This window comes from Triturus cristatus, chromosome 6 (assembly GCF_964204655.1).
Source record: "Triturus cristatus chromosome 6, aTriCri1.1, whole genome shotgun sequence".
In the NCBI taxonomy this organism is placed as follows: Eukaryota; Metazoa; Chordata; class Amphibia; order Caudata; family Salamandridae; genus Triturus; species Triturus cristatus.
The window spans coordinates 876,485,796-876,501,064 of NC_140589.1; positions in this window are offsets into that span (position 1 = coordinate 876,485,796).

Here is a 15,269-nt window from a genome sequence, read left to right on the forward strand (position 1 = left end):
AACACAACATATATGAAATGCTAGGAAAACTAAAACAAGAATCAAATGATTTTTCCCCTGAAAGAATTATCATAGACTTTGAGCAAGCCATGATAAATTGCATTCTAAAACTGTACCCCCATACAGCTATCCAAGGATGTTACTTCCATCTAAACCAATGTATATGGAGACATTTACAAAAATCTTCACTAAGTGTAGAATATGCCACAAACATAACTTTTGCACATCAAATAATATATTTAATTAGAGTAGGTACTGGACACTGAACGGAAATAATTTACTATTCCCACTCCAGTCTATATTTAATTAAAATAAGTGCTGGACACTGAACTTAATTAATTTACTATTCTCACTCCAACCTATATTTAATTAGAGTATGTGCTGGACACTGAACTTAATTAATTTACTATTCCCACTCCAGTCTATATTTAATTAAGATAAGTGCTGGACACTGAACTTAATTAATTTACTATTCTCACTCAAATCTATATTTAATTAGGGTAGGTGCTGGACACTGAACTTAATTAATTTACTATTCCCACTCCAGTCTATATTTAATTAAGATAAGTGCTGGACACTGAACCTAATTAATTTACTATTCTCACTCCAACCTATATTTAATTAAGATAAGTAGGTGCTGGACACTGAACTGAAATAATTTACTATTCCCACTCCAGTCTATATTTAATTAAGATAAGTGCTGGACACTGGACTTAATTAATTAACTATTCTCACTCCAACCTATATTAAATTAGAGTAGGTGCTGGACACTGAACTTAATTAATTTACTATTCCCACTCCAGTCTATATTTAATTAAGATAAGTGCTGGACACTGAACTTAATTAATTTACTATTCTCACTCAAATCTATATTTAATTAGGGTAGGTGCTGGACACTGAACTTAATTAATTTACTATTCCCACTCCAGTCTATATTTAATTAAGATAAGTGCTGGACACTGAACCTAATTAATTTACTATTCTCACTCCAACCTATATTTAATTAAGATAAGTAGGTGCTGGACACTGAACTGAAATAATTTACTATTCCCACTCCAGTCTATATTTAATTAAGATAAGTGCTGGACACTGGACTTAATTAATTAACTATTCTCACTCCAACCTATATTAAATTAGAGTAGGTGCTGGACACTGAACTTAATTAATTTACTATTCCCACTCCAGTCTATATTTAATTAAGATAAGGGCTGGACACTGAACTTAATTAATTTACTATTCTCACTCCAATTTATATTTAAATAGAGTAGGTGCTGGGCACTGAACTGAATTAATTTACTATTCTCACTCCAATCTATATTTAATTAGAGTAGGTGCTGGACACTGAACTGAATTAATTTTCTATTCTCACTCCAGTCTATATTTAATTAACATAAGTGCTGGACACTGAACAGAATAAATGTACTATTCTCACTCCAATCTATATTTAATTATAGTAGGTGGTGGACACTGAACTTAATTAATTTACTATTCTCACTCCAGTCTACATTTAATTTAGATAAGTGCTGGACACAGAACTTAATAAATTTACTATTCTCACTCCAATCTATATTTAATTAGGGTATGTGCTCCACACTGAACTTAATTAATTTACTATTCCCACTACAGTCTATATTTAATTAAAATAAATGCTGGACACTGAACTGAATTAATTTACTATTCCCACTCCCAAATATATTTAATTAGGCTAGGTGCTGGACACTGAACTTAATAAATGTACTATTCTCACTCAAATCTCTATTTAATTATGGTAGGTGCAAAACAGTAAACTTCATTAATTTAGTATTCCCACTCATAAATATATTTAATTACACTAGATCATGTATACTGATCTTAATTAATTTTATATTCCCACTCCAATATGTATTTAATTACAGTAATTGCCATACAAATATATAAATATAAATATATATAAAAATAAAATATGTTTTAATCATTATTAAAAATTTTACATAAAACAATACCCACACTTATCCTCTACAAATCCAACTCCCCAATCTAAAATGTATCCCAAAATATTATATTATAATATATATATTTTTTTAATATAAATTACTCAATATTACTAATTTAAAATACATTTTTAAAACACTCCTCACCCTTATCCCCTATAAGCCAACATCCCAATCCCCCCCAAATTTTTAAATAGTACAATCTAAATCAAAATTTATACATACTTTTTATACAATATTACCAACATTTTACAAATTTTTATCAAACTCCACACCCTTATCCCCATAACACAACAACCCACTCCTAAAATTAAATATAACATTCTAAATTTTATTCTAATTTTCTAAATTTTTTATACAAATTATTCCTACATAAATCAAAATTTTTAAAATACTCCCCGCCCTCATCCCCTATAACCCAACATCCCACTCCTAAAATATAATATACAAAATATATTTTTATTCCAAATTTCAAATTAAATTTATTAAATATTCCAAATTAAAAATTATTTTTTACAACACTTCCCACCCTTATCCCCTGTAACTCAACATCCCACTCCGAAAATTTAAAATAAAATTCTAAATTACATTTAAATTATAATTTTTTTTAAAAAAACATTCTAAAATATATAACAAAATTTAAAACACTTCCCACCCTTATCCCCTATAACCCAACATCCCGCTCCTAAAATTAATTTTAAAATTCTAAATTAAATTTAAAATTTCTACATTAATTTTTTTAAACATTCTAAAATATATAAACATTTTTCAAACACTTCACACCCTTATCCCCTATAACCCAACATCCCGCTCCTAAAATTATTTGTAAAATTCTAAATTAATTTTAAAATTTCTAAATATTTTTTTTTTAAAATTCAAAAATATATAAATATTTTTAAAACACTTCCCACCCTTATCCCCTATAACCCAACATCCCACTCCTAAAATTAATTTTAAAATTCTAAATTTAATTTAAAATTTCAAAATATATTTTTTTTTAATTTCTAAAATATATAAACATTTTTAAAACACTTCCCACCCTTATCTCCTGTAACCCAACATCCCGCTCCTAAAATTAATTTAAAAATTCTAAATTTAATTTTAAATTTCTAAATAAATTTTTTTAAAAATTCAAAAATATATAAACATTTTTAAAACACTTCCCACCCTTATCCCCTGTAACCCAACATCCCGCTCCTAAAATTATTTGTAAAATTCTAAATTAAATTTAAAATTTCTAAATATTTTTTTTTTTAAATTCAAAAATATATAAACATTTTTAAAACACTTCCCACCCTTATCCCCTATAACCCAACATCCCACTCCTAAAAGTATTTTTAAAATTCTAAATTTAATTTAAAATTTCTAAATAATTTTTTTTTTTAATTCTAAAATATATAAACATTTTTAAAACACTTCCCACCCTTATCCCCTATAACCCAACATCCCGCTCCTAAGATTAATTTTAAAATTCTAAATTTAATTTAAAATTTCTAAATAAATTTTTGTAAAAATTCTAAAATATATCAACATTTTTAAAACACTTCCCACCCTTATCCCCTGTAACCCAACATCCCGCTCCTAAAATTAAATATACATTTCAAATTTGAAATAAAATTTACTAATTAAATTTTACAATATATTAAAAAAAAAAATTAACTTTTTTAAAACACTCCCCACCCTTATCCCCTATAACCCAACATCCCGCCCCTAAAAGAATATAAATATTTCTCATATTATATACATTTTAACTATTTATACAAACAACTTCAAAATATTTACTAAACATACAATAACGATATTTTAACATGTCGATATTATTACTAACGATATTACTTACATCGACATATAATTAAAAAAAAAAACGATATTTTTCACATCGATATTATCTATTTCGATATTTTGTACTTTAGATATTTTTGACTCGATATTTATGTCCCTCGATATTAAAAAGTCGATATATAGACTGCTCACCCTACAAAACATTAAAAACCAACCACCAATTCCTTTTGTACTAGTGTAACATGAGGGCGAATGAATGCCAACTAAATCCCAATGGCTCCTTATCTCAGCCCTTGCACAGTAATCTTTAAACTAAAAGCATTAGTGCTACATACATGGCAGAGCTATTCTCTAATCAGGGCCTACATATACCACTATATTTCCTTCTGTTCATATGACTGCACAAAAAACTTGTTTTTGGCAAAAATAGTAAGCAAAGCTTCTCTTTCTCTCCCTGCGCAGTCATCTCGTCTTTCAGAATTTTTCAGAGGCCGAAGTGTTAAAGCAAAACCCTGCTTTTAGCCCTGCCAGGTTGCTAAATGCAGAACTCGACCTTTAACCCTTACCAGGTGTCCTATTTTGTGCAAGGTTTTCCATGCAGCTTTTACAATTCAAAGCAACTTATGGAGACTCACAGCTGAAAATCAGTCCTATTCTGTTGCTGTTTGCCAGTAATTTAGAGGTAGGATAATAACTTCTACTTATTTTCATTTGTGTGCAGTGTGTGGTGTGCTGTCTAGCAGTTTAGAGGTCAGCTGCTTGTTCTATACTTGCATGTGTGCATTACTGAAGCCTGAGATCAGTTTGAAAACTGCCCTGAGTGGCAGAACTGCTTTTAAAAGGTATTCGACTTTGGTGCTAGGGGCACTTAAAAATTAATAACCTACAATGTTTTGGCATATTAGGTACCCCCAGAGTGTCCGCTAGATATGCCAGGAATGTGGGATCAGAAATGTATACGGTGGGGGCGTGGCTTAGGCGCCGACTAAAATGGTCGCCTGATACCGGAGCTCCGACACACCGGGACGGATTCCTGTCATTTGCGGTGAGGTTCTTACCTCTTTTTTGTCCTTTTTGGATGTTCCTGGCGGCGGAATGACTCGTGCATAGGGTGAGCCCAGAAAATGCTTCCGCTCTCCTTGAAATGCTTCGTTTTGCCGCATAGCGGGAACACCTCAGCGCGTCCGCCATTTTAAGCCCAGGACGTTGCTTGTCAGAAGCCTACGCGTGCGCAGCTTGTAGTCAGCGCCTTTGTAACTGCGCTATGAACATTTTTTGAGTGGACATTAACATGTGTTCCAAAGAACATCGTTTTTTATACATTGGGAATTCAGTAACATTGGAGTGAGAACCTGGTCATGGCATTCCTTTAATTATATATTTTTCTTTTTGTGGCACCTAACAACAACTGTCTCATTGGGGCTAGGGCAATAGGTCTATCGATTGCCTCCTGTATGTGTTCATGGAGTTGAGCTGCTGTTGCTGATTGGGAGTTCTACCTGGGTCTGGAACACCCTGCTGTTCTTTCTACTTTTCGTCATACTCCTTATTACTTCCTGTGGTTGTAACATGGCAGATGCTTGTTCGCACTAACTGGCATATACGTCATTTTTGGCTTCTTCACTAAGCTATTACGCCAGCCTTGTGCAATTCTACCTACTTCAGGAGCTTCTCCCCTTCGTACTCACTTTTATGCCCTTGGAGTTGGTTGGTCCTCTCTGGCACATTGACTTTTGTTTGCCTCACTATTTTGGCGTTCAGCTATCCATGGGCAAATTACGTAACCCAAAATTTGTTTTTGTGCCCTCGAAGAGTCCTCCTATGGCGTCTTCTTCTTCCCCCTCAACTGCGGATTCTTCTTCAGCCACTGACCACATGGCGGCAGCAGCTCCCAACCGTTCTCTTTTGCCACAATCTTCCTCAAACAAAACACCTCCTTCCTCCGCGTCCTCGAAGCGCTTGAAACAGGATTCTCCCCCCCTCCGGATAAGTCGTCACCTCCTATTTCTATGGAGCTTCTGCTGGAAGAGATTCGGGCTCTTCGTCCGTTCGTGGAGGAGACTAATACTAAAATGCAGCTTTTTGAAGCAAAATGGGTGTCTATGGATAACAGAATGTCTTCGGTGGAGCAGCAGGTTGTAGACATCCAAGTCAATTCTAAGCGTATTTCTTCTCTCGAAAAGTCTGTTCTAGCCCTTCAGCAGCATACTGAGGATTTAGAAAACAGAAATAGGAGGAACAATCTACGCATTTATGGTCTGCCGGAGTCTTTGGAAGGTGATGACCCTGTCGCGTTTTTCTCCTCCTTCCTCCTAAAACTTTTAGACATGCCTGCTACCACCTCTCTGAATATTCAAAGAGCCCACAGACTTGGGTGCCGATCACGATCCGGCAAAAACCGGGTACGAACCGTCGGACGGAGCACAATCTCCGCCCGACGCGTACCCGGTCGTCAATTTTTACAAACAAGGAATTACGATTCGCACGGGTACACCATTACCGTACGAATCGTAAAAAAGCCCGACCGAACAAAAAAACACCTACCAATGCGATCCGGGAAAGCGCCGACCTGACGTCGGGACGCTCGCAGCCAGCCATTCACGACCCAGGAATCACGATTCGCACCGACGTCACCCCGCACGGTGAATATTTTGCGGCAGCCAAAAACTGCCGGGAAATCAGGACGACGCGAACAAGGACCACCAGTACGCGACGGACAGACGACGACGCGAACAAGGAGGACCAGTACGTGACGGACACACAGGACGACGCCACCAAGGAGGACCCGTACGCGACAGGACGACGCGAGCAAGGAGGACCCGTACGCGACAGGACGACGCGAGCAAGGAGTACCAGTACGCGACGGACAGACATGGACCCGAACCTACGAGTCATCCCTGCCCTCATAGCAGTCCACCTCCTCTACAGGTTACGACGCAGACGCCGCAGAAGGTCAGAATAACTAAGGGAGGGGGGAAAGTGGGGTGGGGTGGGGGTGGCACGACCAGGGCAGGCCACAAAACAACCACATAAGTCACACACCACACATGGCCTGGACATACCTGACTCCCATGCCCTGGTCACCACGAGGGGGTGGGGGCGTGTCCTGATAAGCCAGCGACCGCCACAACGGAAGTCCGTCACCACGCGAACCGGCAACACAACCAGACAGGTACGTCCCGTACCCACGCCTGAAGAGCGTGGGTACGAGTCGGACCACGCCCACACACGTCACCCCAACAATGGCGGGACGGATCGCACCCACGTGGCAAAGGCCTGGGTACGGGCCGCACAAACATCACATAGCGTGGGGACGGATATGTACGGACCCTACCCCCACCCCGTATGCAAGGAGCGTACCCCCCACCCCAACAGTGAAAGTACGACCCGTACCCCCACCCGCGTATGCATGGAGCGCACCCCCCATGCCAACAGTGTAAGTACGACTCAAACCCTCACCCGCGTATGCAAGGAGCGTACCCCCCAGCCCAACAGTGTAAGTAGGACCCGTACCCCCACCCGCGTATGCATGGAGCGCACCCCCCATGCCAACAGTGTAAGTACGACTCGAACCCTCACCCGCGTATGCAAGGAGCGTACCCCCCAGCCCAACAGTGTAAGTACGACCCGTACCCCCACCCGCGTATGCATGGAGCGCACCCCCCATGCCAACAGTGTAAGTACGACCCGAACCCTCACCCGCGTATGCAAGGAGCGTACCCCCCAGCCCAACAGTGTAAGTACGACCCGTACCCCCACCCGCGTATGCAAGGAGCGTACCCCCCAGCCCAACAGTGTAAGTACGACCCGAACCCCCACCCGCGTATGCATGGAGCGTACCCCCCACCCCAACAGTGTAAGTACGACCCGTACCCCCACCCGCGTATGCATGGAGCGTACCCCCACCACACCAGTGTAAGTAGACTCGTACCCTCACCTCGAATGCATTGAGCGTACCCCCACCGTGTATGTTCCAAGCGTACATATCCTGAAATCGGAGGTGTGTGTGCAGAGTCCACCCAGCAGTGCCCTGAGACAGGAGGGGTGTGTGCAGAGTCCACCCAGCAGTGCCCTGAGACAGGAGGGGTGGGTGTGGAGTCCTCCCAGCAGTGCCCTGAGACAGGAGGGGTGGGTGCAGAGTCCTCCCAGCAGTGCCCTGAGACAGGAGGGGTGGGTGCAGAGTCCTCCCAGCAGTGCCCTGAGACAGGAGGGGTGTAACACATGTGTGTGAGGCCAGAATTATCCACATGCATACTGGCTACAAGGGAACATGTCCCCATGAACTCATGTCAACAGACTCCACACACAAGTACAGTGATCACCAAGGATGCCACGATTGTTGCAGGTGGACACATGGCCCTGCATGCATGGCCAAAGTAGAAGGGCTCCGTCACACACACAGCTCATGTAGACACAGCTCTGCGCTAAACATTGGGAACACCCTGCAGGGAAGAAAGCTGGGTACACAGAGGAAGGAATACACCCTGGGACAAGTGCACCATGCAGTAACTGCTCACCTGAACAAAGAAAGTTAGCCAACACCTTGTGATGGCACACAGATCCCAGGGTCCCACCAATGAGCAGTACACCACTACATATCCCACACACCCAAACCCATACACACCACCCAAAACCATGTAGCAGCCCCACCAACACCAATACCAGCATAGCAGTAGTGTGATAATGAAAACAAAATTAAGCTTTATTCAGCATGAGCACAATGTCCGTGGATCGCAGGCAGTACAATCTTCACAAAGCCCATAGGGCAGTCAATGATTCTCAGCTGGATGGGGGACACAGTGGGATGTGTGTCCCCTACCTTGCCTGCACAGTCAAATGGCATCGTCTTCCACACTGGTGAGGGCATCGGGGGGGGGGGGGGAGCAACAGGCACCGCAGGGACATCAGGGCAAAGGGGCGGCGTTGTGGGTGCAGGGATGGAGGACTCCACCACAGGGGGTGGGTCAGTGCCAAAGGCGGAGGCCAGGATGGCACTACACACCTTTGCAAGGTCCTCCAGGGAGTCCCCTGCACCCGAAGGGACCTCAGGCCCCAAGGAGGGGGGGGGTCAGAGGGATGGGTCGCAGCGCCACCGGGGGAGGGTGGAGACAGGGGGGGAGACTCAACCACCCTGACCGGGGACCTCCTTGACCGCTTGCGTGGTGGTGTAACTGTGGGGCTCAGGGACAGAGCGGCCATGAAGGAGTCCTTGGGGGAGATGTGGCCAGGAGAGCTGAGGGGAGGGGATTTGGAGGGAGTGGACTGGGTGGAATGCGGACTCCCACTATGGCTGCGTGTCACACGTTTGCCCCCCGACCCAGTGGGTGTGCCTACCTCACCCTGTGTGTGCGTGTCAGGAGGAGTGCGGTGGACCTTCCCTGCTGGTGTGGTGCCCGTGTCCGTTGATGTGGGTGCATGCCGACGTCTGGGTGTACGTGGGACAGGCTTGGGAGTGGGAAGTGTGGATGGGGCAGGGGTAGGTGGGGGGAGGTCGCGCTGCAGGAGACCCACTGCTGCAGTCAGTGTGGAGTCTATGGACCTCAGCAAGTTGCGTTGGTCAGCCTGCGATGAATGAATGCCCTCCAAGAAAGCCTCGATGTTGGTGAGGGTTTTGCCGTGGGCATGGAGGACATTAAGGATCGCAGCCTGACCAACCTGCAGTTGCCGCTGGATGTCCACAGACTCTGCATTGGCAGCAGCAGTGGAGACAGGGGCAGGGGGTGCGGTGCCTGGCAGGAAGGAGACTTGCTGTGACCGGGCACGCTGGGAAGGGACACGAGCAAGTGGGAGGCGGCTGGTGGAAACTGAGGGGGCGGTGCGAGGTGTTGTTCCGCTGTCAGCTGCTGGTGCAGCCTCCGCCCACTCGGAGACATCCTCCTCGGACCTGTCAGCTTCGTAGTCTGATGTGCCAGTCGACAGGTCCTCGGCCACACTCTCCTCCGCCTCTGTCCCACTCGATGTGCCAGACCCGATGTCACGGCTGGCACTGGTGCTCGGTCCCTCCGCCTGGTCTGTGTCCATGTCTCCCTCTGTGTCCCCCGACGATGCTGTGGGCAGGGTGGAGAGACAGAAATTAATCAGACACCTGTACACATCTGTCACATGAGTCCAATCTACATAGGTAACATTGCATGGCCTGAAAAGGAAGATCCCTAACATCTACTGAACAGGGTACCGATGTAGGGCATGAAACACACAGTTGGTTGAGCCACCATGCCACTGAAATACCATGGAGAGCATGAGACAATAGCTAAACACAGGAAACGGAGTCTGACATAGCACCCAGGCCCTGGGGACAATCCAGCACTGCATCTGCACCACACAGCGTTGGCAATAATACCGATGACCAGGGAGCATATCCATGAACTTGAGACACATGCTGCATAGGTAATGCTGAAAACATGCACAACATGACTCGGTCACTGCACCTTGCGTGTGTGTCCAGACACATCACACACTGCCCAGACCCAGCAAGTGGAAATCAGGAGTTAACACATAGGCATTGCCCGCCCCAACAAGACCCTACACGAGGCAAATTGTTGAGACACAGGTGGCACCAACATCTCATAGTCTGGGTGATACACACAGGGGCAGGCAAAAAGCAAGATTGGACGCCAAACAGCCAAGGTGCGCCTGTACAAATAATGAGGTACCAGTGCCCATCCTCAGATGAGTAGAAAAAGACACACAGGCACTGGCAACTGTGAGTATGAAGAAGGACAATCAGGTCAGGCTGCACAGTGGACACCTGTACATAATAGCACGTCTATATACATGGTGACAGGGGACAATGGCACAGAGCACAACCTACGCTGTAGACACTGAGATTGGCCACGTTTATGATGACACATACACCACTGAGGAAAAGGTGCCCCAGGGGACCGTAGTGGGTACGCAACTACATGCTACTGAATGGTAATGACTGCAACACACGTCACCATCCCTGCACTATGTGTATCGCACACTCATGCACATCATGTCACAGGCCACTACATAGGACATGCGCGCTGTAAGGCATGACACATGAGAGACCAACTCCCATGTCTGGAGTCAGCATCAGTGGCAACTGACATGGAACCCACATGCAGTGAACTTGACAGTGCACAGGCAAGGTCCCACAACCTGTTACACACCACCCCCACACATGATGCTACAGTCATTGTTCTCGTGGACAAAGCGCCAGCCTACATTACCTTGTGAAGGAGTGACTACACACAGACCAGGGAACACATTGCAAGGAGGGGAAGGGTGGCAGGGGCACAGCGCTATACTGGGGCAAACAGGATCTGCACAGCACCTTTAAACCCTGCCAGTGAAATCATGCTACTGTGCCCTTACAAATGCCGGTGACACACAACAAACACAAATGTACCTACCCCCTTCCGGCTGCTGCATCGCCTGTAAGCGCCTCTCCAGGTCTGGAAAGACCACCGGCAGCACACGCCTGTGGAGGTGGCTCAGACGGCGGCGGCCGCGGTTCTTGTGGCTCTCAGGTGAGTCCCCCAGCAGGAGCCGTGCAATCCTCCGCGTCCAGCACCGGATATCCTGCCAGCGTTTCCTCACCTGGGGCAGGCTCCGCCTCCGACCATCCACACCCCTCACGGCACTGACGGCGGTCAGCCAGATCTGCTCCTTGGCAGTGGCGCCTACCTGTGAGGAGGAACAAGTGACACCACATCAATACACCAGCCACATGTCACAGAGAGACATATGGGTACAAATTAGCTGGTTACAACAAGGCATGTCATGCAGCCAACGCATTGCACCTTTGTCATAGGGACATCATCCCCTGGTGAGGGCAAAAGCAGTACGTGCCACAGTGGGTACACAGGTGGAATGATGGCAATGTCACAATCAATGATCAAGGCTCACACTGTGCATCACACCCACCCCTCCTGTCTCAGGGCACTGCTGTGAGTGATAGGCCCCCACCCCTCCTGTCTCAGGGCACTGCTGGGAGGACTCTGCACACACCCCTCCTGTCTCAGGGCACTGCTGAGAGTGATAGGCCCCCACCCCTCCTGTCTCAGGGCACTGCTGTGAGTGATAGGCCCCCACCCCTCCTGTCTCAGGGCACTGCTGGGAGGACTCTGCACACACCCCTCCTGTCTCAGGGCACTGCTGGGAGTGATAGGCCCCCACCCCTCCTGTCTCAGGGCACTGCTGTGAGTGATAGGCCCCCACCCCTCCTGTCTCAGGGCACTGCTGGGAGGACTCTGCACACACCCTTCCTGTCTCAGGGCACTGCTGTGAGTGATAGGCCCCCACCCCTCCTGTCTCAGGGCACTGCTGTGAGTGATAGGCCCCCACCCCTCCTGTCTCAGGGCACTGCTGGGAGACATCAGGCACCCCCCCCCTGGGACCCCCCCGACAGTACATGGCATGTGTGTTACACCTGGACGCAATGGCAGAAGTCACAGTCACAACATAGGGACAGTCTGTGGCAGTGGCCTATGCACTCACCTGATACCCTGGTCGCCCATACAGCATGGAGTACTGTGGGAGGATCACATCCAGCAGAGCCATGTTCTCCTCCAGGGTGAATGGCTGTGTCCTCTCCACAGCCCTTGACATGGTTCCAGGGAATCAGTAGCAGCAGCTGGGTCGACGAATGCAAAGATGTGCAGGCAAGTGCTCCCTCATGGGACCTGGCTGCCTTATATGTGCCCTTCTGCCCAGTCTCATGCACAGGAGTACAGAGTGATTGGTCACTCACATTTGCATCCTATGTTTCCACCAATCCCTTCAAACCTAGCACTCTGTGGGTTCTCTATCGGTTTCATTCTCCTGCATGATGTCAGCCCCACAAACACATTGCAACAAAGTAGAATAATTCCAACTGACTTCTGCTGTGCACCTTCCAGAACAATTTCGAAATTTGAACTTGGTCTCCATGACAACCAGCATGCATGTAGGCCTTAATACTTGTCCCCTATGTAATTTGGAGCATCACACACAGGTACGGTGCGTTTCGGGGCCCTAGGGCACCCCAAATGCATGGCAACGGCCCGTACATGCATGCCTACGTTCACTATCACTATGGGTCTGCACGCGTATGCATACTCGTAGTGGTACGGACCGTACACACGCATGTACGCTCACTATCACTATGGGTCTGCACGCGTATGCGTACCCGTAGTGGTACGGACCGTACACTCGCATCTACGCTCACGATCACTATGGGTCTGCACGCGTATGCGTACCCGTAGTGGTACGGACCGTACACTCGCATCTACGCTCACTATCACTATGGGTCTGCACGCGTATGCGTACCCGTAGTGGTACGGACCGTACACTCGCATCTACGCTCACCATCACTTCGAGTACGCATACGCGTGCCGACCCATAGTGATAGTGAGCGTAGATGCGAGTGTACGGTCCGTACCACTACGGGTACGCATACACGTGCAGACCCATAGTGATAGTGAGCGTACATGCGTGTGTACGGCCCTATCACTATGGGTCTGCACGCGTATGCGTACTCGTAGTGCTACGGACCGTACAAATGCCTGTACGCTCGCCATCACGATGGGTACACATACGGCAGCACTCCCACAGTGATTTGGGAACATGCACAGGCCCTCTCAGCAGCAGTACGGCGGTTTTTACACATCACTGTGGTGATAGGCGACACACAGGTAGGAATAGGGCGGACATACTTGTCCATGGATGGACATACTTGTCCATGGATGGACATACTTGTCCATGGATGGACATACTTGTCCAGGAATGGACATCAAGGCATCGTCTGTGCATTACTACATGTGTGGGGCACAGGTGTCACAGGCTGTGATGTGGAACATGCCTCCTGAGTGGAGAAGGCACCAGATGTATGATGAGATGTGTACAGGTGTACTGTGTGATGGTGCAATGTGTGCCAGGCATGCCCTTGACTCCTTTGACATGTGTGCATGTGGGACTGCGCACTTGGGGTGAGCGTCACTGGCATGGCACGGACACCAACACACGGAAGTGTCCCATGATGCCCGGTACAGGGGTCATGACACATGACTTGTCACTACCCACAGTGCACAATGTGACTATGTCATATATGTGTCCGGGATTTACATCAGGTTGATGTTGTAGCACCCTCAAAAGCTGCAGCCGTTGCAGCAACCAATATGTGGCTGTGTGTAGATTGTCATTGCACACTGTTCCGCACACCATGCCACATGTGTTATCGGATGTGAGGTGCACATGTATGCATGGGACACGGAGTAGCGTGACAAGGCCATGTCAGCATCCTCACAAGGAATGTGTGGTGAGTCATGACATGTGCACCTTCATGGCAAGGTGTGTGGGCTGGACTAGTGTAATGTCATGTGACCTGTGGTTCCAGTGTTCCGCTACCAGTCTCTGCAATCGGCATCCCACTTCTGCTGATGTGTGGGTGTATGTCACTCCTGTCTTGCGTCGGGCTGTGCACTTGCACTGGGACACAGCTATTTCCATGGCGTGGCATGGGGAGGTTCTCAATCACCGTGTGTAGCTGGGTCTTGGAAGGAGTGTCACCTTGCATCCATACGTGTCCTGGGCATGTAGCACATACCTGACTCCCTATGTAGCATGTGTGTATTGCCAGATTTACATGTGCTCAGTAGACATGAGTTGTTCTCGTAGTGCACTCACTCTTCCTTGTCACTTCCAAATTACTGCAGAGCGCCGCCTCTTGCCCGAAGAATTCCAGACTTGGCTACCATGCAGGAGAATGACAGGATCCGGCTCTACCGCTTCACCCAACCGTTGATTCTGGAGCTGACGGCGAGACTGGCACCACACCTGCAACCGCAGCACAGGTATCCTACGGCACTGACACCCCAGCTGAAGGTAATGGCTGCCCTACATTTTCTTGCCACGGGTACCTTCCAAAATACCATAGCTCATGTTGGTGGCATGTCCCAGAGCATGTTCAGCGGTGTGCTGCATGATTTCTTGGAGGCCATGTTGATTCACCTGGATGACTTCATCAAGTTCCCAACCCCTGAACAGATGACTGAGGTCAAGCGTGGATTCTATGCCCTGGGAGGGATGCCCCATGTCATTGGGTCCATAGATGGGACACATGTAGGTTTGGTACCACCACACGCACGGGAGGTGGCGTACCGCAATCGGAGGCACTACCACTCCATCAATGCCCTTGTGGTGTGTCTGTCCAATATGGTGATTTCACATGTCTGTGCTCGTTTCCCAGGGTCAGCACACGATGCCTACATCATGAGGCGTAGCGGGATGCCTGATATGATGATGCAGCTGCGCAACGAACGGGCATGTGTTGTTGGTGGGTACAGTCTGTCTGTCCTGTATTCTGTATAGCCGACCAGCACGACCGCCTCACCAGTTCTAACGATGTCCATGTGCTTCCCATGTAGGGGACGCTGGCTATCCCAACATGCCTTGGCTGCTGACACCTCTCCGCAACCCCATCACGCCGGCCCAGCTCCGCTATAACACCGCCCATGGCCGGACAAGGCGAGTGATAGAGAGGACGTTTGGCATGCTGAAGAGCCGATTCCGGTG